Below are 25,030 nucleotides of genomic sequence, written 5' to 3'. Positions count from 1 at the left end.
CCGCCCATCTGCAAGCGGGGAAAAATAAACGCCCAAAGATTTGAATACCCCCCTTAGTGTTTGTATTGTGCACCTGCATTTTATCTTTTATCTGTGCGGCACTACAAGTCTCAGCATGGTAGCACCTTTTATTATGTTTAAAATTAGGGTGTGCAGTCCCATGTCTTCCAGTGCCATAATGGCCCGTGCGACTTTCCACGTCCCTGCACATATTAACAGGCGGCTCACAAAACCGGGTGGCGATAGGAAGGCGACAAGTATCCCACTTTCTCTGTAGCCCGCCTCAGCCACCCACAACAGAGGTCATGTGTGGGAACAGATGGAGCTAGTCACTGTGGATTTCAGCATTGTAGCCCCGCCCCTCACTATGTGCAGTGCCTACTTTTTCAGCACTGCATAGCAGGGGGTGGAGCCATGATACTATTGTGAAGCCACGCCCCTGGAAAAACCCCTTCTCACCCAGCCACGTTCCCACTGTGTTACCCACGCTGCCCCTTCTGGCAGGTAGGAGCAGTAAAGCTTGGCTCATTTATGATAGCAGTGAATCTACCTGCCCAGTGTCCCTGCAAGTGAAATACTGATGGTGCTGTTCCCGCGGCCCTGCACTGCTCGCTTACCTGTAGTTATGTGGCTGATAAGAAAACAACCATCTGATTAATGGGGGAGAATGCTGGGGTTTAGGCTTCTGGTAAAAGTAATTGTTATATCAGCAGTGACCCCATTTTATTTATGTCAGCGTTGCCTTATTTCACTATACCTCCACCCACCACATGTCCCAGCTTCCCCTCACAGCCCTCAGCTGCATTTCTAATTGGCATCAGCCACAATCTAAATATGGCTTACAAACCAGCAACCAATTAGGGGTGATCATGCAACTATAATGGGCTATAATTATCTCACAGTCGGCAGAAAATTCAAAATGCAACTGATTGGCTGCCAGTCCACTGTCACTTGGGGACCAGTGCTGGGATAGTGCCTTCATCAGCCGCTGCAGTGTTGGTATGCAGGAGGAGAGGAGGGCAGGAGGAAATTTAATAGAAACTTAGAGCATTCAATCTCTGATATGTGACACATTAAGGTTCATATTTACAACCAACTGCAAAGGTTGTGGTAAAAAAATATGCCACAATTCACAATGCAGACATGCGCAACATTTGCTGGAGATCCAGGACAGAGCCTCAAAATAAGTCACAATAACATCACATGTCTGACCAGTATTAAAGGTCAGAATGATTTTACTGCATGTGCATGTTGTTTACTTGGCTCTATAAACATCTGCCCAAGGCTTTCATCGTGTTATTGGAGTGTCACAGTGCTGTATGACTATACAGTACTTAGCCCAGCAGAAATTGATACCTTATCATGTTAATTGCCATTTATCTTCGATCATTTGAATCCTGTTATCTTGGTTAATACCTAGTCTGGTTTGTAGCCAACCGGTATATTAACCTCCTTGTAAATTATAACCCAGACTTAGAGCACAATTCATAGTGCCCCGCACCTTGTACTCTGCCCGATCTCCCCTCTAGGGGACTACAACAGGCCAGTAAGTGACTATGCTGTTTCCAAGACTCCTGGCCATGTGTATATAATGACCAATTGCGTTTTGGGTTTCTATCTCCTATAAAGGTAAATATCCCCATGACTTTCTATACATGTAAGAAATATCACAAGAAAATACGCCCTATAACATGCAAAAGATATACACTAAAACCAGCAAATGCAGATTAATGGGGCTTAAGTACTAAAAGTACTTACAGCACAGTTACAATGAACAGTGAAATGGAAAAACAATGCTGACGGGATCGTCCTTAGCGATGATTTATAAAGAGCTAGAATATTATACAAATATTAATGTGATTTAGTTGAAGTACCAGACATCGGGCTGATTTAATAACATGACAGCAAAGCCAAGACACTGAAAATGCCTTTTACCACCAGATTCTCCTGGAAATTTCGGAACAGCTGGGGATTGTGCTTATAAATCATTACATTTATATTATTCCAAAGGGATCTTCCTACAGATTTATCTCCGCTGCGGCAGAAAACACTCCAAGAGCGCAGCGACCACGTCTCCCCAATTATAGTTACAGGGGTTCATAGGAATCTAATACAAATTATAACAGTATCATTATTCTGGATGTAAGGTAATTCGGGGGCGACAGTTAAAAGGTTGACAGCAAAGGGGGAACTACCATTGGTGCAGCAGGTGCAATGCACTGGGGCCCCTGAGGACTAAGGGGCCCACTGCTGCCCCTGTCACCCCCTGCCTCTCCCTGTCACCCTCTGCTGTGTTGCATATCGGGAACTTGGGTTGGGGCGGAGAAGGGGCGCACCGATTATATATTTGCGCCTGGGCCCACCAGTAAACACCACCCACACGAGTGGGATGTGTAAGGTGCACTTGTACCACATGTAGCTTGATGATTCCGGGAGCGTTTTTTAATCACCCCCAGACTGGTAAGCCTATGGCTATTCGACACTTGCTAACCTGTAACACGACACACATTATATCAAATCATTTGTCCCTGTGGTCTCTCATATATAGGGAAAACGGAAAGACCCTCTAAAGAGAGGATGACAGCCCACAGGTCATCGATACGCATTGCACTGACAAAGGGATCTAGTGACCAACCCGACACTTCATTGAGGCTAAGCATAATTTGGCATCCTTGAAATATAGGATGATAGACCATATTCCACCCTCACCTTGGGGTGGCAATAGGGGACTGTCATTATTAAAATGTGAGGCGTGCTGGATAGCTAAACATGGCACGGTATCTCCTCGGGGACTTATTGCATATTCAGGCATTAATGTATTACTATAAATAATGAGGATAACTATATTCGGGTTCTAACAAACACGGTGATAGAGAACTATATACCGGAGGTTGTTACATGTCAGATACCGCAATGAATTATACAGAGGTATTACACTTATTTTTCTACTTTTTCTTTTTATATAAAATTATGTAGATGTTTTTCACAAAAAAAAATTTCTATATCTACAGTACCTTGTATTATTTGTATTTAGGTCTATTCTTATTATGTATATTAAGTATATGCACTTGTATATGGAATTGGTTGCGGGTTTTTGTTGCTGTATTTATATGCATTTATATTTTGTCTATATTTTTTAAATCTATATTTATGTGATGTGTGACATGAATGGGTGGGCACCTGTCCGTTCACAATGTGATGAGCCAGTGGGTTACGTCAGTGGGTTGTCCCGTTGGCGTAAGGTACACCTGTTTGCTATATATGTGGTTAAAGTCACTGGTGTGTTTAAGCCTGAAGAAAATACTCACGTATTGAAACGTTGCTGGAATAAAAGATTTATTACACTGTTTCTTTGGTCTGGAGTGCCGTGTCATTGCGACGTCTATATATATATATATATATATATATATATATATATATATATATATATATAGAGGGGGGGTATGATCCGGCACTCAGCACAAACAAAAGGCAATTGCTCCAGGTGACCCTGCCGTGTGAGCACCCGTCTGTATGTATATATATAGTTCCCCCTAAGGAAAGATTCCTTAATATGATTTTCACGTTAAATTGTTGTGCTCGTGATCTGACTGCATGCATCCACCCAGAGAGATCGCAGGTTTTTGATTTAAGTTTCTGCTATGCAAAAAAAAAAAATTAATGAAATAGTGGAAGAGTGGGAAATAAAAAAATTTGAAGAAAGATACAGGGGATACCAGGGGTGAAATGTAATAGGGTGCGATTTTTGGACGAGTTCCAAACTCGCCAGAAATCGCACCTTTAAAAATCGCGTTTTTTGCCGCGAATTCGCATATGTAATTAGATGCGAATTAGCGGCAAAAAGTGCAATTTGCCGCGATTTCGGACGATTTTCAGTCATGAAAATGTGCGCATTTTCATATATGCGATTTTGGGTAAAAAATAAAAAAAAAACCGGTGTGGGGTCCCCCCTCCTGAGCATAACCAGCCCCGGGCTCAAAGAGCCGGGCCTCGTTTTCATAAAATCAAAGGAACAATCAAGTTGGGGCTCCTTGGATTTTATAAAACCAGCACCAGGCTCAAGGGCCGGTCCTGGTTCCCAAAATACGGGGGACAAAATGACTAGGGGTCCCCCGTATTTCAAGAACCAGCACCGGGCCCAACCAGCCAGCAGGGTAATGCCACAGCCGGGGGGAGACTTTTTATACAAGTCCCCCCAGCCAAAGCATTCAGCCCTCTGACTGGTCAGCATGGGCAGGGGCCCTGGAGGAGTGGGGACCCCCCCAAAGAAGGGGTCCCCCCCCTCCAGAACTTACCAGCCCATGCTGAAGCCCGGGGCTGTCCTCGATGCCCCTGGGCTGTGGGCATCGAGCTGATTAATGGTGTAAAAAAAATAGATAAAATCCTATTGTGTATTGCTGTGGAACTATGAGTCCCAGCAAGCCTGCACCACATGCAGGGACTTGGAGAACCACAAGTCCCAGCATGTGGGGCAATAAAGGGCACGCTGGGACTAGTAGTCCCACAGTACTACAAATAGTTAAATAAAAACACACACACACAGACAGTACAACTTTAATACACACCAAGCCCATTCATCCATACATACCTATGTTGACACGAAGCTTCGGTCCCCTTGTCCAGTAGAATCCAGAGGGGAGGCTATGGAGAGAAATCATACTCACCACAGACGTCTTCAGTGCTTCCCCGGGAGCCCTGCAGCATTTTTCCCACGATCACCGTCCTCCGGTGTTCTGTTTACATCTGGGGCTCCGCCCCCAGACCGGGACTTAGCCCCGTCTACCAGCCAATGATGGTCCGGGAAAACCCCCATGCTGGACCATCATTGGCTGGTAGGCGGGGCTAAGTCCCGGTCTGGGGGACTCAGTGCTACAGAGGCTGAGAGCGCGATTGGCTGAGCTATGCGTCTCCATGGAGACGCATAGCTCAGCCAATCAGGACTGAGCTATGCGTCTCCATGGAGACGTATCGGCCAATCGCGCTCTCAGCCTCTGTAGCGCTGGAACAGCGCTACAGAAGCTGTTAGAGGCAACGGAGAAAGCCGGTTCTCCCCGCTGCCTGTCAGTGCGGGGGGAGCCAGCTGTGAAGCAGCCAGACCAGCGCTGGATCCAGGAATGGTAAGTAACGCTGGTGTAAAAGTGAGGTGTGTGTGTAATAAACTTTTACTTCTCTGTGTGTGTTTTTTATAAACATTCTTTTTACAGGTGGACTACAAGTCCCAGCGGGCCCATTAATGCCCCGCATGCTGGGACTTGTGGTTCTCCAAGTCCCAGCATGCGGGGGAGGTCTGCTGGCACTTGTAGTTCTCCGGTATAAAGCAATGTAACGTATGATCGATTTAACCCTATCAGGCCGGCGTCCACTGGCCACGGACGCCGGTGACAGCCCCGGGCTTCAGCCCTGGACGGGTGAAGCCTGGGGGGGGACCCCTTTATTGGGGGGGTCCCCACTCCTCCAGGTACCCCGTCCAAGGCTGACCAGTCACGGTGCTCATGTTTTGGCCGGGGGACCTTGTATAAAAAGTGTCCCCCGGCTGTGGCATGACACCGCGGGCTGTTGGAGCCCAGTGCTGGTTTCAAAATACGGGGGACCCCCAGATTTTTTGTCCCCCGTATTTTTGGAACCAGGACCGGTCCAAGAGTCCGGGGCTGGTTTCAGAAATACGGGGGACCCCTATGCTTTTTGTCCCCCCGTATTTTTGGAACCAGGTCCGACTCTATGAGCACGGGGCTGGTTATGCTTAGGAGGGGGGACCCCACGCCGTTTTTTTTAAATAAAAACACTGGTACTTCTTTACTTTCACGGCGCCACTAGAAATCGCGGCCATTGAATGCACTAAAAAATCGGGTGCGACGCGATGCCCGCGATGGCCGCGATTTCCCATAGGGACCAATGTTAAATTTCTCAATGGACACGATTTTCTGTTCAATGCCTCAATTGACACGATTTTTCCATAGGAAACAATGTTAAATGGCCCACAGAGGCCAAATAGGCACCCTCAAGTGTGAAATGGCCCCCACAATTGTTAACGCCACCCCACGATCAACGTCAACCCGAAGCGTGGCGAGCGCAGCGAGCCCGCGAGGGGCGGCGGTACGCGTCCTCCGACCTTTTCATGCCCTACTATCCACTAGGGCGTGGAGTGAGAATAGAATAGTGTGGCGAGCGCAGCGAGCCACCGAGCCCGAAGCGTGGCGAGCGCAGCGAGCTCCGCGAGGGGACGCGGATACCTTCACAGGTAAACGCGTCCCTTCGCGGGCTTCACAGGTATTACTTGATATATCAAGTAAGGAGCCATTATCATGTGGCTCCTTGCTGGTTAATCGTAGACCCAATTTAGGGTAACAGTGGTGTGGGGTGCGGTGCTCCTGGACTGGATGGGCTGGGTGGCTTTAGTGCGGCATGCCCTTACATTCTATTAACACTTTTCCCTCACTAACACTATCTCTATCCTATTTTAATTACATTCATTTATCTCTCTCTTTTTATATAGCTTTGGCTTCCTATCACTAATTATTAACACTTAGTATATCACTGGCATGCCGCACTGGGCTTCCCAGCTTATGATGTTTTTTTGGGGTGCCGCACCCTGCACCTAGATATAGCGCTAGGGACCCCCAATATACAGAGAAGCCTTGACGCGGCTTGGGGGCATAGCATACACCTGCGCAGGTATATGTAACCAATATCTCTGAATTCTATTATCATGTAGTGTTCTAGATTGGTTACTAGCATTGCTCAGTGTGCTGAGGGAAAAAATGTCTTGTTTTACTTACCCAGTATTTAACCCCTCCCTCATGCACCTGGGAAATGCTACTGAACTAATTGAGCATCTACCACTATCTGTACCCATTTAAAAGACACCAGAGACATTTTAAACATTTTACAGAATATTAAATGGGAGGAGGATTATATTTTAGTGAGCGCAGACGTAAGCTCATTATACACCATTATCGACCATAACCAAGGGGTAAGTGCGATTAAAAGAAGACTAGAAGGATCAGACTTGGATACACCATTACAAAATTTTATTTTAGAAGGCATCTTTTATATTTTACAACATAACTATTTTATCTTCAAAGGAAATTTTTATTTACAAAAAACAGGGACCGCAATGGGCACTAGGTTTGCCCCCAGTTATGCTAATTTATTTATGGGCAGCTGGGAGGACGATGTAATATGAAATAACAACCCATTTGGGGCAAACCTAGTGTCCTGGTCACAATACATAGATGATGTCATTTTTATTTGGAGTGGAGGCCTTGAGTTATTACAATCTTTTTGCACATACCTAAACAGTAATGATTTAATATTAATTTATCCTTCATGATAGACAAGGTCAGCATAAATTATCTAGACCTCACTATTTATATTAAAGACAACAAAATTTTCACAAAAAAACCTACCGACTCTGCGGCGTATATTTTTGCAGATAGCTGCCACCACCAAAATTGGCTATCTAACATACCAAGTGGCCAATTTAAAAGGTTAAAGCGTAATTGCACAGAAAATGAGATATTCGAAAAACAATCAAAGGAACTGAAAGAATCCTTTCAAGCATGTGGATACAGAAAACAAGACATAGAAAAGGGAATGATATCTGCACTTGAAACGGAGAGAGAAACATTACTGCAACACAAAATAAAGGAAAAAGAATCAAATTCCGACTTTCAATGGGCGTTTATAACAAACTACAACTCTCAACATACTTTAATTGAAAAAGCGTTCAAAAAACATTGGAAGGTTATACAAAAAGATCCAGTCATTGGTAACCTGATACCAGCAAAACCAAAACACGTTTACAGAAAATCAGCAAACCTAAAAAATAAACTGGTAAAAAGTCTACACACAGGAAACCAAACTAGACTGACCTATAATCGCTCTAAAGGTTTTTATAGATGCGGACTCTGCATAGGCTGTAGAAATACCACACCCCCGACAAAATCTAAATTTGAGGAACTCAACATCAATGGCCACACCATAAAAATAGTGGACTTCATCACTTGCAACACTGCAAGTATCATATATGGAGTACAGTGCTCATGTAATAAATGGTACATCGGACGCACTTCCCGACCACTGAAAGTGAGGATTGCATAGCATTTTAGAAATATTAAAAAGGGACTGGAGTCACACCCCCTAGCATCCCATTTAAAAAAAAATCATCAATGCTCCACCCATAAAGTGTTGGGATTCTGGGGCTTAAAACTAATAAAAACTACTGAAAGGGATAAAAATTTGTCAAAACGACTAGCACAAAAAGAAATGGAAGTAATATATAATTACAATACCTTGGAACTCACAGGCTTAAATCAAGACTTTGAACTAAAGTGGTTCCTTTGAAAACCATTTCTCTCATTCAGCTAGCTTCCTCACTTTTTTAACTTTTTTAAAAATGTTTTAAAGTCATTATGCAACACCCGTTTTAAGCATTTTTAATTTTTATATTATGTCACGCTGCTATTATTTATTGAGAAGTCACCTTTATATCCATCAAGGAAAATGTTACATATGATCGTCACTTTTGGTGGATCAAAATACCAAAGAGTTTTCTATTTTCAGATTTAACAAAGAAAGAAAATTCCATGATTCCAAGATGGCCACCGTTGCCATGACAACATGAACAAACAAACGACCTCCAGATATCCACCCCAAACATGGCCGCTAAATCCCCATGACAACGTAATAAACATCTATACTAAACAAGGATACGCTGTGGAGAGCAGGGAAGTGACCGCAGAGCACATATGAAGGACGGAAGAATCACTTCCGGGTGTACAAAGATGGCCGCCGAACGACCAAAATCCGGGAGAGTTGGAATATGGAGCACAACCACATCACTTCCGGCGGAACCAATATGGCAGGAAGTCTAGAAACGGGACGCTGCCCAGGAATCTGAATATATTATTAAACCTGTATGTTATTCTATGGACAAGTTCTACGCTAAGCACATTACAGGATTTATACACACCTGAAGAGAATCCACAAACCCTGCCAGCAACTAGTCAGTTATCGCCTTGAAAAAGATCATATAGTGATCGAAACGCGTTGGCACTGACTACAAAGTGAGTGAGGACTCTCATCTTGTTGGAGGAGGGAGGAACAGCCGATTATAAATGGGGCCCCGTTTTCTGTTTTTCCATCTATACAGCCGCTGGACTCCCAAAACCCTAAAGATGAGTAACTCACTCCCTTTTTTATCCACACTGTATAACTTACTGAATAAAGCCATTCATTTATCCTAGTGAATGTGTCACCTGATGATTTGGACCGAAAGCCATCGATAGTTAACCTCTTGTGATACGCCTATACTCACCCCATCATTGTGAGTAATCTGTAAGGGGGGATCCCCGAATTTATATACTAATTTTACACTTGATGGTTCTCCTGTAGTCCATCAAAATAACATCAATACATCACAAACAGTATTACACGAGGAGTGTTGCACCTCTGTTGTTCTTCTTCCCCATGTATTAGTCTCCCAAAGAGAAGAGACTTCGGAGAGGAGTAACCAAAAAACAGGAGAGTAACACCTATTTCTTTAAAGCGCTTTTTACATAGGTGTAGGGATTCTTTTTTCTCTGAACCTTATCTCCAGGGGGCTGGTGTAATTCTCCCTTTCCCTATCACCTATCACCTAAGCTGCTCACAAGCGCAGTCGTTCGCTCACCCATTTCTATATTTTTTCACCCCTCAAGGTCATGCAACACAGTCAAATGTAATTTGTGTGGCCTTGAGGGGCATCCCTACAGTAGGTGCCCAAAGTCAATAAGGAATACGGATAGAGTGCCTGGAGGTGGAATAGCCAAAGGAAAATTTAAAAAAGCCACGTTTGAAGGAGGAAAGTCCATGTTAATTTGGGAAGAAGAAAAGGAGCCAGAAGAACAGTTTCAGGTAGTGAAAAAGAAGAAAAGTGCAACAAAAAGAAAAGGGAAAGAGGAAGTAATAAACTTACAGATGTAGCGGGTCTTATTGTTGCTGGCGAATCGCCAGCAGCATGTTGCTGGCGATCCACCAGCAACACGGCGCTCCATCTGACTGAGACACGCGTGCGTCCCCCACGCACGCGCGTCTCAGTATCCGGGCGGCGAGGCGGACGCAATCCTGTCCGCCTCCCGCTTCAGGGGGCTGCGGGGGGCTGCGGGGGGGGGGTGCGGGGGCGACCGCCGGCAACACCGTCGGAAGGGGACCGTCCCCCGTGCGTGCGCGTCCCCTTCCGGCATACAGATGGCGCGGGGCAGGGGATGAAGGCTGGCGTCGCCATCACCATCCCCTGGATAGATAAGTCCCGCTCCATCTGTAACAAACAGATTTTTGGCCTTTTCAGAAGAGGATGAGGAAAGTGAGGAAGAGGGTGAGATTTACAAGGAAGGAGAGAAGTTAATACTTAAAAAAAGTGAGGAGGGGAAAAGGAAAAAAACAAACAAAGGAGTGAAAGGAAAAAAATCAGAGAAAAAAAGTAGAAGAGGGGAGGAGGAAGGGGAGAGAATAGAGAGAAGGCCCTTAGTCACAGGGAAAATAGTCCAAATTGTAAAACAAACAGAAGTGAGGGGAGAAAAGGAGAAGGAAGTAGAACAGAGAGAAACCAGGGTAAGGATAGAGAGGGAAGAAGGTAACCCTGGAAAGGATGGTAACAGTATTTCAATTTTTTTCAGAAGAACCCCCTGATCCTGGGGAAGGGGTCGGAGGTTTGTCTGGAGGGATGACTGAGGGTCTGGATGTGTTGGGTGGTGGTGAATGTAAGGATGGTGGTGGGTCTGGTGTAAATAAGTAAAGAATTAGGTATGGCCCTACGCTATGACTTTTTGCATGGATCCTCACCCCATAAGATGTGCCACGATTAATGTGGCCTCTATATACTCTGAGCGAGCTTGGTTCAAGGCTTTCGATTTTTTTAGAACAGCAGAGGTAGACATCTTTTTCCTCCAGGAGACCAGATTGAGGACCCTAGAAGCCTTGCATAAGGCTAAAAAGGGAGTGGAGAAGGGGGCCCTCATTCTGGTCTCTTGCGGCCGAACCGTATACTGGGGTGGCGGTACTTTTTTCCGGCATGGTAACCGTGCACAGAATCATAGAGGTTGAAGTAGGAAGATGTATGGTTTGGATTTCACCTTTAAAGGACATGACCTGAGACTTATTAATATCTATGGTCCCCAAAAAGCTTGGGATAGGAGATGTCTTTTTGAGGTGATAAAACCATTCTTATTCACAGCCTAACAGGTCGTTTTTGGTGGCGATTTTAATGCCGTCGTAAGACCCAAAGACAGAGGAGGTACCAGAAGCAGTAGGGCCTTGGGCTATGATGCAAATTATTTAGTTAGAATGGTTAGAGAGGCTGGTCTGGTGAATGTCCATATTAGGCATAACCCAGACCTCACTGGTTTCACATATCATTGTGGTCAGAATAGAAGTACTGTAGAATAGATAGGTTTTTTGTTAAGACAAATTCGAAAAATTTACCTCTCAAGGTGGAGCCAGTAGAATTTTCAGATCACTGTTTTCTTAGTTTTTCATTGAATGCCTCACAGTCCATCCAGAAAGGAAGGGGCTGTGGAGACTGAACCCAGAGCTCCTAAAGGAAGAGAGTGTGAAGCAGTCTCTCAGAGGTCTCTTTGAGGATGAATCACTGTTGGAGGCAGGATGGAGTAAATCGGAGTGGTGGGAGGTAATGAAAAAGAAGGTCCAGAGTTTTTTCAAAAGACTGATTAAAAACAGAAGCTTGAAAAAAAGGAGTACCTACTATGTTCTTAAAAATAAATTGGATTTCTTGATCTCTGAGGGTGGAGATGGTGGGGAAATGTCCCGGGTGAAGGCACAGATGAAGGGATTTCAGTATAACCGATTGGCATCTTTGATTCTGGAGAGGGATTATGGTACATACCACTCGCCTGATCCCTACCAGAATTGTAGAAAAGCCTCTGAGGTAAGAGAAGTCAGAGGCCTATATGATGAAAGGGATGTGCTTCAGGAGAGGCAGGAAGGCATCCTGGAAGTCATTAGAGCATATTATTCTGGTCTTTTATCTGAGCAAGCACCTATCAGAGGCCCTTATTCTGGTTGGTGCGGTCGAGCCGCATATGCGGCTCCGACCGCACCAGACGAATCCCCGCCCACCATACGGTTCGCCACGGCCGTCCGTACACGGACGGCTGGCGAACCGCACGAAAATGGTGGAGGCGTACGCCTCCACCATGCTGGGAGCTGCCCCCTGCATTCGATGGTCGACGACCATCGAAGGCAGGACCGCACGCCGCGGCAGCTCCCGCAAGCTGAGACCACACGGACAATCGTCCGTGTGGTAGCTTGTATGGGGGCTGAAAGCTGACATCCGGCGACGTCAGCTTTCCGCCCCCATGAGTGGCGTCATGCCCTCATTACCATGCGTACGCCCCGCGTTTGCATGGGAACGCCCATGAAACGCGGGGCGTATACATAGGGAAATGAGGGGATGAAGCCCCTCACGCCCCTATACGCCCCCTTTGCGGCGTCTAAATTTTTAACACGGAGAATTCCCCTGCACATGCGCAGAGTGACCTCTGCGCATGTGCAGAGAGAAAACATCGGCGGTACGGCCGCACGCGGGCCGTACCGAGCCGATTAGAATAAGGGCCAGAGAGAGGATGGAGACTTTTCTGAGGGAGACACCAGGTCTGATGGAGCCAGATGGCTCTCTTAAGTGTTTGGACAACAAGATTGGAGTAGAGGAAGTTAGGGAAGCAATTGATGGTTTGACATAAAAAAAGTCACCTGGACCGGATGGTCTAACATCGGAGTTCTATAAGGAATTCTCTGATGTATTAGCTCCCCGTCTCACGGATGTGTTCAATGCAAGTTTGGAGGAAGGAAATCTGCCTCCTTCCATGAGACGGTCGGCTCTAATCTTGTTGTACAAATGAAAAGACCCAGCCCGTATTGAGAATTGGCGCCCCATCGCTCTTCTTAATACGGACAGGAAGATTTTGGCAAAAGTTTTCTTTAACAGAATAATGGAGTTTTTTGAGAGGCTTCTCTCCCCCTCCCAGCACTGTACGGTGAAGGGGCGTAGCACTTTTAGTGCAGTCCTTGGTGTCCGATAAGCCGTGGAGCGGTGCAGGGCTGGGGGGGAAGGAAAATTCCTGCTGGCCTTGGATCAATCTAAAGCTTTTGACCGTGTCAATCATGAGTATCTTTGGAAATTACTTATAAGGTATGGCTTTCCGTCAAAAATGGTCAATTGGTTAAAGATCCTTTATAAAGAGGCCGAGAGCTTCCCGCTTGTGAATGGTTGGGTGGGGCCCAAATTTGGGGTAAGCTCAGGTGTGCGTCAGGGTTGCCCCCTGAGCCCTCTTTTATACGTGTTTGCAATTGATCCTTTCGTGAGGAGGATTGAGAGCAGCAGGTTGGAAGGGGTGCAGCTGTCACCGGAGTGTACTCTAAAGGTGGTAGCCTATGCAGATGATGTTACGGTGGTCTTGTCAGCAGAGGAGGAGGCAAGTGACATCAACCAACTAGTGACTGATTTTTTTGAGGCGTCTGGTTCTAAGATAAATCAGGACAAGTGTGAAGTTTTCTGGATGGGGAGGGAGGGAAAGAATTTTCTCTCCCGGACACCCTCCCCAGGCCTAAAGATAGTATCAAAATATTAGGCATCCAATTTGATTATGGAGATTACTCCTTACTAAATTGGGGAAGAAAGCTGGATGATGCTGCCAAGAAAGTAAATTTCTGGAAAGGGTGCAAGTTCTCCCGGAGAGAAAGGGTTGACATTTGCAAAACATACTTGATTCCAATGTTTTTGTATATCAGCTATGTCTGTTTTTTGCCTCAGTCTCTGTGGTCTAAACTGTGTTCCGTGTTTTTCCAGATGTTCTGGGGAAAAAAGATGAACCTAGTCAAGAGAGGAATCACATACAGATCGAGGGCAGAAGGGGGCCAGGAAATGATTAATCCCGTAGTTTTTTTTATAACAGCTTTTTTAAAGTTGAATGTGGGAAGTCTGTTTTTAGACAACCCCCCTCGATGGGTATATGGATTCATGGAATGGATGTAACCCTACTCTAGAACATGGATAGATGGAGGTCGGATGAGAAGACCCTGGACCAGGCAGGGTTACCTTCCGATTTACGTGATACAATCCATAAAGATGATTACCAAGTGGAGTATGAAGGTGGGTGATGTGAGAGATCTCTCGAGAAAGGAGATGGGGAAGAGGATCTTGCAGACCTACTTTTATGCTCCACTGGCTTTGAGAGATTGCCCAGGGGATGTCTGTTCAGCTGGGTTGAAACTGCTTACTGAGCAGAGGATCCCACTGAAGTTTAGAGACATTGCCTGGCTTTCTTTCCAAGGGAGACTTTACGTTAAAGGGAATGTTAAGTTTCGAGGTGCCAATACCCGTGATTGTCCATGTGAGGAATGTCCTGGGGAGGAGGAGACGATGGACCACTTCCTTCTTAAGTGTCCCTTTAATGTAAAAGTTTGTCAGGAGGTTTCAGAGGCTCTAGGGATCCCTTGTCTTTCGGGGCTAAGTTACCCGGAGTGGGTCTATGGGGCATTCAAAGGTTATGGTCATTTTGATTTGTGCACAATTTATATGATTAGTTTAGCAGCCAGGTTTCACATATGGAATGCACGGTGTCATATCATTTTGAGAAAAAAAACCCTCCCTGTTAGGACGGTGGTGGGTCTTATTCTACACGAGGTGAAAGTGATGATGGAAATGGAAAAGGAGAAATTGGATGCCATCAGCTGGTCTCGACTATGGGGCCAGTTGAAACCTCCTTAGTAGGTGGCATACAAAGGAACCTGGAACATACTGGGTTACTTCTCTTCTTTATTGCACAGTTAGGAGGGAATGAGAATGTAAACAGTAAAAGACGGGTTTACATACATTTTATAGCTAATACTGGATTCTTTGTTTAATTATAAGTGTAGGTGGTGAAAATGGAGGGGGGGAATGGATGAAGAAATGAAAGTAGTCTTGTGGGTAAGGGTTATGAATGCATTTTTTGTATTAAAAGGTGGCGGATTTAGGGGTGATGGTGGTGGGGATGGATGATAGGTATGGATGACGAGAGAATGTTTGAAGATGGAAGGATGGGAGGATAATGAGAGAATGGTGGTAGGTTATAGAGAGGAATGAAAGAAAGGATATATGGGGAGGTTTAGGTATGAAAGGGTATGAATTAGTGTGAAAGTTGTGGTAAAACAGATAAGAGAAACCCAGGATCAGGATAAAGTAAAAACTAGGATATGGAATTATTGTAAATAGAAAACAATTGTAGGTGAAGTGATGTCGTATTTTTTTTTTTTTTTGGTGGGTGGGTGGGGTTTGGGGGGGGGGGAGGGGATTTTCTGTTTATTTTTAATTGATTGTTTCTATATTTGTAAATATTGGAGAAGAAAAGTATGTATATATGATGTATATATTTGTATTTGTAATGTTGCAATCTTTTTAATAAAAAAGAATTGACACTGTATCGGAATCTGCGGCACTATCTAAGATGCTGTAACGGAATCTGCTGCGCTATATAAGACGCTGTAACGGATTCTGCTACGCTACATAAGACACTGTAACGGAATCTGCTGCGCTATATAAGACACTGTAACGGAATATGCTGCTATATAAGACGCTCTAACGGAATCTGCTGTGCTATATAATACACTGTAACGGAATCTGATGCACTACATAAGACACTTTAACGGAATCTGCTGCACTATATAAGACACTGTAACAGAATCTGCTGCACTACATAAGACACTGTAACGGAATCTGCTGCATTACATAAGAACCTGTAACGTAAACTGCTGCGCTATGTAAGACACTGTAACGTAATCTGCTGCGCTACATAAGACACTGTAACGGAATCTGTTGCGCTATATAAGACGCTGTTACGGAATCTGCTGCTCTATATAAGACGCTGTAACGGAATCTGTTGCGCTATATAAGACGCTGTAACGGAATCTGCTGCGCTATATAAGACACTGTAACGGAATCTACTGCGCTATATAATACACTGTACCGGAATCTGCTGCGCTATATAATACACTGTAACGGAATCTGCTGCGCTATATAAGACGCTGTAACGGAATCTGCGGCGCTATATAAGACGCTGTAACGGAATTTGCTGCGCTATATAAGATGCTGTAACGGAATCTGCTGCGCTATATAAGATGCTGTAACGGAATCTGCTGCGCTATATAAGACGCTGTAACGGAATCTGCTGTGCTATATAAGACGCTGTAACGGAATCTGCTGCGCTATATTAGAAGCTGTAACGGAATCTGCTGTGTGCGCTATATAAGACGCTGTAACGGAATCTGCTGCGCTATATAAGACGCTGTAACGGAATCTGATGCGTTATATAAGACGCTGTAACGGAATCCGCTGCGCTATATAAGAACCTGTAACGGAATCTGCTGCGCTATTTAAGACACTGTAACGAAATCTGCTGCGCTATATAAGACACTGTAACGGAATCTGCCGCGCTATATAAGACGCTGTAACGGAATCTGCAGCGCTATATAAGACGCTGTAACGGAATCTGCTGCGCTATATAAGACACTGTAACGGAATCTACTGTGCTATTTAATCCACTGTACCGGAATCTGCTGCGCTATATAATACACTGTAACGAAATCTGCTGCGTTATATAATACACTGTAACGGAATCTGCTGCGCTATATAAGACGCTGTAATGGAATCTGCTGCGCTATATAAGACACTGTAACAGAATCTGCTGCGCTATATAAGACGCTGTAACGGAATCTGTTGCGCTATATAAGACGCTGTAACGGAATCTGCCGCGCTATATAAGACGCTGTAACGGAATCTGCCGCGCTATATAAGACGCTGTAACGGAATCTGCTGCGCTATATAAGACACTGTAACGGAATCTACTGCGCTATATAATACACTGTACCGGAATCTGCTGCGCTATATAATACACTGTAACGGAATCTGCTGCGCTATATAAGACGCTGTAATGGAATCTGCTGCGCTATATAAGACACTGTAACAGAATCTGCTGCGCTATATAAGACGCTGTAACGGAATCTGTTGCGCTATATAAGACGCTGTAACGGAATCTGCCGCGCTATATAAGACGCTGTAACGGAATCTGCTGCGCTATATAAGACACTGTAACGGAATCTACTGCGCTATATAATACACTGTACCGGAATCTGCTGCGCTATATAATACACTGTAACGGAATCTGCTGCGCTATATAAGACGCTGTAATGGAATCTGCTGCGCTATATAAGACACTGTAACAGAATCTGCTGCGCTATATAAAATGCTGTAACGGAATCTGTTGCGCTATATAAGACGCTGTAACGGAATCTGCTGCGCTATATAAGACACTGTAACGGAATCTACTGCGCTATATAATACACTGTACCGGAATCTGCTGCGCTATATAATACACTGTAACGGAATCTGTTGCGCTATATAATACGCTGTAACGGATTCTGCTGCGCTATATAAGACACTGTAACGGAATCTACTGCGCTATATAATACACTGTAACGGAATCTGCTGCGCTATATAAGACACTGTAACGGAATCTGCTGCACTATATAAGACGCTGTAACAGAATCTGCTGCACTATATAAGACACTGGAAAGGAATCTGCTGTGCTATATAAGAACCTGTAACGGAATCTACTGCGCTATATAATACACTGTACCGGAATCTGCTGCGCTATATAATACACTGTAACGGAATCTGCTGCGCTATATAATACACTGTAACGGAATCTGCTGCGCTATATAAGACGCTGTAATGGAATCTGCTGCGCTATATAAGACACTGTAACAGAATCTGCTGCGCTATATAAAATGCTGTAACGGAATCTGTTGCGCTATATAAGACGCTGTAACGGAATCTATTGCGGTACAAAAGACACTGTAACGGAATCTGTTGCTCTATATAAGACACTGTAACGGAATCTGCTGCGGTATATAAGACGCTGTAACGGAATCTGCTGCGCTACATAAGACACTGTAACGGAATCTTCTGCGCTATATAAGACGCTGTAACGGAATCTGCGGCGCTATATAAGACGCTGTAACGGAATCTGCTGCGCTATATAAGACACTGTAACGGAATCTACTGCGCTATATAATACACTGTACCGGAATCTGCTGCGCTATATAAGACACTGTAACGGAATCTGCTGCACTATATAAGACGCTGTAACAGAATCTGCTGCACTATATAAGACACTGGAAAGAAATCTGCTGCGCTATATAAGACACTGTAACGGAATCTGCTGCGCTATATAAGACACTGTAAATAAATAATAAATAAATATCTTTGTTACTCTACTGGTGATTGTTCCAGCTTCCAAGTGCTCGCATCCTTTCAGTTCCATCCTGGTAGTTAGGGTCTACTTGGGAAACACTAGTCTAGTCCAGCCTTTTCCGGATCCATTTCTGCTCAAATCCAGTCCGCGCTCTTCTTCAGTTTCAATTTCACTAAATTACAGATTTTACTCAATTCTTTAATACAGTATCCTACTACAGTATTACCAGCTATCAATAAATCTCAGTAGAGGAGGCAGCCATCTTTCTGGTGTCTTGCAACTGAGCCATACAGTGGGTTGGCAGTGCTTTTTTTGCTGGTATGACCGCTGCAATGACGACAACGGGGGGGCACACGCTCGCCACGCAGCAGGTCCGGTGCCAAGCGTAGCGAGGCACACTAATTTATTCTCCCTCTATGGGTGCCGTGGACACCCATAGAAGGACAAAGTGCCGGCATTGTGGCGGTCGGGATTCCAGGGTCGGTATTTCAACCATCGGGATTCCGACCACCGGGATTTTGACCGCATCCCCCCTGGACTATGATTCCAGCTTTGTAGTTAGAGAGGCAGGTCTGGTGGATGTGCACGTTCACCATTTCACATACAAGGGTTACACTTTTTCATAGTGTTGGTTGTAGATCTTGAATAGACAGGTTTTTCATTAAGGAGTATTTAAACTGCGCTCTTTTGGCTCTTTGGGAAGTGATGTAATGGTGGAGGAAATCAAGAAATCCATAAACAGTTTGTCTATGAAGAAGTCTCTAGGCCCAGACAGATTCACATCTGAATTCTTTAAAGTGTTTTCTGACATCTTGGCTCCTCATCTTGTAGTAGTATTTCATGAAAGCCTGGGTGAGGAGTTCCTTCCTCCATCTACGAGATCTTCTGTCCTTATATTGTTGTCCAAAGGTAAGGACCCAGCTGTTATTGAGAATTGGTGCCCCATCACCCTTCTCAATACAGATTAATTATGGCTAAAGTATTCTTTAATCGGCTGATGGAAGTTTCTGGGCTATAGTCTTCCCCATCTCAGCATCCCCCGTGAAGGGTGGTAGCACATATAGTGCTGTCCTAGGCCTCCAGGAGCCTGTGGAACTATATTTTGTTGTTTGGGTGTCCATTCGGGGTACCATCTGAGCCCCCTTTTTTATGTATTTGCAATTGATCCTTTTGTGAGAAGGATTCAGAGTGGTGCTTTAGAAGGAGTGCAGCTGGGCCTGGTCACCATTGAGGGTGGTGACCAATGCAGATGATGTTACACTTCTCCTGTCAACTGTGGCAGAAAACGTGGTGTGGAACTTATCAGCAAGTATTTTGAAGCTTAAACAGATCAACCTTTGCTTTTAGAGAGAACCTCCACCCTACCCAGCTCTTCACTTTCTGGGTGGCATCTTCTTGTTTCTTTACCCTAATTTTGCTGGCATAAACACCTTGCTGGAATCTGATGCCCAAGAACTTTACATGGTGACCCTAGGGAGGGTGTCAGGAAGGTCAAACTCATCCTCTTTCTCCCCAATCCAGAAAGCTTCACACTTGTCCTGATTTATTGTGAAACTTGATGCTTTTGAATATTCCATTATCAGTTGGCCTATGTCATTTACTTCTACCACTGATGACAGAATGATTGTGACATCATCAGCAAATGCTACTACACTTAACAGCAACTCTGGGCCCAGCTGCACCCCTCCACCATGCCACTCTTGACCCTTCAATTAAAGGATCAATCGCGAAAACATATAGAAGAAGGCTCAGAAGACAACCCTGGTGGACACCTGAGTCTACCAAAATGTAGGCCCATTCCCAACCCTTCACAAGTTGGAAGCTTTTGGACGTTTATACAACACTCAAATCCAATTTACCACCCTTATGAAGAAACAATACCTTTAGAAGCAAGGCCCTCAAGTACCCATGGTTGACCCAATCAAACACGTTAGATTGATCCAGTGATAGCAAATATTTGCATCGCTCACAGGCCTACTTGCACCGCTCAAAGGCATCCTTTTATGGTGCAATGCTGGGATGCAGAAAGAACAAGCCCTGAGAATTAGTTCAGCCTGTTAAACAAACATTTTATTTTACAAATCTTTCTATCCACATTAAGAAGAGCAATGGGCCACCAATTCTCAATACAGGCCAGGTCCTTTCCTTTGGGCAGTACATTAAGAGCTAACTCTCTCATGGAGGGAGGTAGTCCTGCTGCCAAGCTCATTTTAAAGACCTCCACCAGACTAGGAGTCAGGATGTCTGAAAAATCATTGTAGAATTCAGCCATTGATGCACCAGGACCTAGAGATTTCTTTGGTGTCAATCTGCCAATCGCTTCTCTGACCTCCTAGTTCACGGCCCAAACAGTCAAAAGAGGTATCTGAAGTCTCCACAAGGAATTCCTTCATTCTCTCTCTGATAAGTTCCTTCCTCAGAAGAGTAGGATCTAGAGAATGGTAGGATCTTGTTCTCCTGAAGAACATCCTTCCATCAATAAACCCTCTGTCTTCTCTACCATCCACCCCCTTCCTACAGCTCTGGTAGGGAATCGGTCAGTGGTATTTTCCATAGTACCTTTCCAAAATCAAGGAAGAAAGACAACTATACTGACACTCTATCATCTGAGATTTCACCTCAGAGATTCCCCCACTATCCCCCTGCTTAGAGTTCAGGAAATCCAATTTCCAAAAATGCTAAGTGTTTCTCTTCTTTAACATCTTCCTAGAAACTAATCTCTTGAAAATATCACAGACTCTTTTTTTGTTCTCCTCTAACCACTACTCCAGCCTCAAACAGTGATTCCTGTGCTTGGAAGAAATCCTTAAAAACTTTATCTCTGAAGCAACTCTCGAAAGGAAACAAATGAAAGCATAAACCACTACAGGCGAGGAAAAGCAGCTGAAATCTATTAAGTATTGGAAGTATTACCTAACTTCATAGACTATTACAGAAATGGGGGAGGTAGTGTTTAACAGAAGTGCTAACATAAAATGGTAACTTCCCTGATATTGGAAGGTTCACACCAGGGCCGGTGTAAGGCTTCTCAGCACCCTAGGCAAAACTTTAAGCTTCTGCCCCCCCCCCCCCCCCATATTGCCACCAATAACCATTTTCCAACCACTTAATGCATACTTGAATAGCATTCTGGAACAGCAGGGAGCCTCTTATCAATTGAGTGATCCTCCCTTGCCTCCCAGGAAGGTGGGCAAGTCCCCTGCTTTCCCTGGAGGACCCCCAGCACCCTCCCCTTTGCCATCCACAACAGAGTACAAGGAGGAGGGGGCAGCAATGTAGGGAAGTATTTCTCAAGAGAAATTATAGAGGTGAGGTCTTAGAAGTTCCACAGCAACCACCTGCATTAAGTACAACAAGGATCATCACAGACATCCTTGATCTTTTGATAGGCAGACTTGGTGGCGCCCCACAGATCCTGGCGCCCTAGGCAGCTGCCTAACGCTGCCTAGTGGTAGAGCCGGCCCTGGTTCACACTGATCAAATTCGCAGGTGATTCACAGTGGTGTTCCCCAAACATCGTACATGAAAAACAATAAACAATGCACAAATGTGTAGTAGGCTCTACAATTGATGAATAATAAAGGAAAAGGTCTCCAGGTGCTCTGCTTATAGAAGAGGAGGTGTTGAATGATGGACCTTCACCGTTTTGAGTGATCGGTCAGATGTTGTGGATATATAAACACTTACAGGGTGACTCGTTGAAGTGTTCAACCTCTTGCATACCCAAACTCACAATCTTTATAATCCTTACCAAGCATACCCTCACTCACAGAGACAGGTGGTGAAAAATGTACAGTATAAAGGTTTCTTTGTTTTCATCACCATAGAAGTAGATGAATGTACTGTATAACTTTATATAATGGTGGGTGTAACCCTTCTCACGGTCAGTAATGCTGTGGAAAATGCATAAAGGTATCTTTACAAGATTGTAGTGAAACTGCATTTTTTTTTATTCCGAAAATAGTTTGAAGTGTTTAAAGTGTGTATAAAATATACAAAAAACTCAGAAAAACTGAAAAATAGTAAATTATTGACATGAATTAATAAAACAGTGGTGACACTGTCGACCTACAGATGGCAACGGCGCTTCCCCCGGGTCCCCGCCACCTCCCCCGCCGCCGGTCCCCCTTGCCACCCCGACCCCCCCTAACCCTGCCAGTCTCATTGAAGCGGAGACGGACAGGATGCCACTGCCCCGCCAACGGAGGATTGGGACGCACGTGCGCGTGAGACGCACACGCGTCCCAGTTCATTGTAACCAAAGATGACAGGGGCTACATCTGTAAGGCATGTCAACCTTTTTCATGTATGGGCCTATGGCTTGTCAACCATGTCGACATTCATGTTAACCTTCCTCATGTCCACCTATTGCGCGTGCCAACCGTTTGACCATGTCCTTATCAGTGGCGTAGCTTGGTTTGGGGCGCCCCCCCGCCGTTAATGGGGGGGAACATTCCCCCCCCCCGGCCGCCTGTGCCCCCCCCCCCCCCCGCCCCTTCGCCGCAGGCTTACCTGTCTGTGCGTCCCGGCTACCCTCCTGGCTTCAATTAATTCTATGCAGACGGACCACAATAAAATGGCCACCCCCATACCGCAGACAGTTTCAGAGAACGGTCTGCTTTATGGGGCGGCCATTTTATCGTGGTCCGTCTCCATATAATTGAATGAAGCCAGGAGGGGAGCCGGGACGCGCAGACAGGTAAGCCTGTGGGGAATGGGGGGTGGTGGCATTACTATAGCACCGCAGCCCCCACATGCACAGCGCCCCCCACGATCGCGGGGGCTGCGGTGCTATAGTTACGCCCCTGGTCCTTATAAGGTATGTTGTCCTTTTTGATACATCGACCTATAGCCTGTTAACCAATAATGGTCGACCTATTGACTGTCAATGTCAATCTGCCTATCGCATCCCTTTCAGAACCCCCTGTATTCAGCTCAGCTGCAACCTCAGCATAAGACATTACAGCCGGCTTGAGAGGTCCAGCATCCCCACTGCCACACAGAAGCACCTTGGGTGACCCCACATAAACTCATATTACCGTCTACCATCAGTAACACAATCCTAACCGCTCCGTGGTGCTATTCCCAAGGCCGATGTCAACAAAGAAAAGATTGACACATGAATCAGTGCTGCTGCCCCACATAACATCCTTTTGAAATTGATATAAGACATTAATAAAAGTAGGAATGATGCCAGGAAATGTCAGGTGTAGCCCAATTATATCGAATCACATGCGTATTCTTACTAAATTTCCCCCAGCGTGTTTTTTTTCTCGTTAGCCCATACAAATATAAGCATAGTAGATAATTAGGCCCTTATATGTTAGTTGGGCGCCCACAAAGCTATTTGCTTAGTTTTCCGCATCCCCTCGCTGCGCTCGCCACACTATATAAAATCATCTCCTGCATCATGTGCCGACATGGATAGTGGGGGTATGAGCGCACTAACTATAGTGGGCGCCCAACTAACATATAAGCACCGATAATTATTATCTATAGTGAATTCATAAGCAGTTATTATAATAAGTGTATTAAGTGTCTCCGTGTTACACTGCCAGGTCTCCCAGAATAAATGTACAGCACTGAGTATTAGTAGCCCCCCTCTTCTCTGTGTTCAGGGCATATTTTCTGATTCATTAACTAATGCAGGTTTAATCAGACAAGTCAGAAGATGAAAGCTGAATTAATACATTTGCCGGATAAGGAATGGTGCCAATTTTACACGTCAGGGCTGCGGCACCACTTAGGGGATTTCAGTATTTAGATAAAGCAGATGACCAGCTTACACGTATTTGGATACAGATACAAATGTAGTATGCTTAATGTATATATCCCACGCTGTATAATTACTGTAATGTGTGATGCTGGCTTCCATTGGGGGTATATGAGCAGCACTGCCGCATACTGCAGGCAGGGAAATGCAGCAGGAATTGGAGAAAACTAGTTATTCCCCCCAGTAACTTTAGTGACTAGTGACAGGGTTGCCGACCCTCCCGGAATGGTAGTGTCTAGATCCCATGCAGTTTAGGTAATTTTCCCATCATGCCCTGGGTCCACGTATACCTGGAGGGGGAATATAAATCTGTGGCGAGCGAAGCGAGCCACCGTGCCCGAAGCGTGCGAGCGTAGCGAGCCCGCGAGGGTACAATGCTGCAAAAATAAAACAAAATAAACGACACCTACATGAATTACACATAAATTTAAAAACGTTGTGAGGGCATCTAACAACTTCCGCCCTCACTGAACGTCACTTCCTGTAAGCTATACTGCATGGGAACTAGTCTCTACCCTCCCGGAATTTGCGGGAGTCTCCCGAAAATCGGGTCCTTCCTCCCGGCCCCCGGAAGGGTGGGCAACCCTCCCGGAATCAGGGGGACCCCCACTGAGCCCCCCGATCGCGGCATTTAAATGCCGCAATCCGCGGGTCTCAGGGGAGGGGGCGGAGCTAAAACTATATCAGGATACCAGTTAGTTCAGCTATTTGTCGTAATGGGGGCGGGGCTTAATGACGTCACAGTTAAGCCCCGCCCCCAAAAATCGTAATGCAAGATTCCTCTCCGGGCTTCTCCCGGAGAGGATTTATTGAAAGTCGGCAGGACACCTCCAGGGCTTACTGTAGTTTACTTCTATAATGATACCCTTGTGGAGCAGACCCAATTTATGTTGTGTTACATTCATCGGGAATAATGTTTTTATTGCTACAGTGTCTGCCTGGGCCCCACTTCGTTCCCCTCAGGGGCCCT

Source organism: Crinia signifera, chromosome 3 (genome assembly GCF_055691185.1).
Source record: "Crinia signifera chromosome 3, ASM5569118v1, whole genome shotgun sequence".
Lineage (NCBI taxonomy): Eukaryota > Metazoa > Chordata > Amphibia > Anura > Myobatrachidae > Crinia > Crinia signifera.
This window is presented reverse-complemented; position numbering follows the sequence as displayed.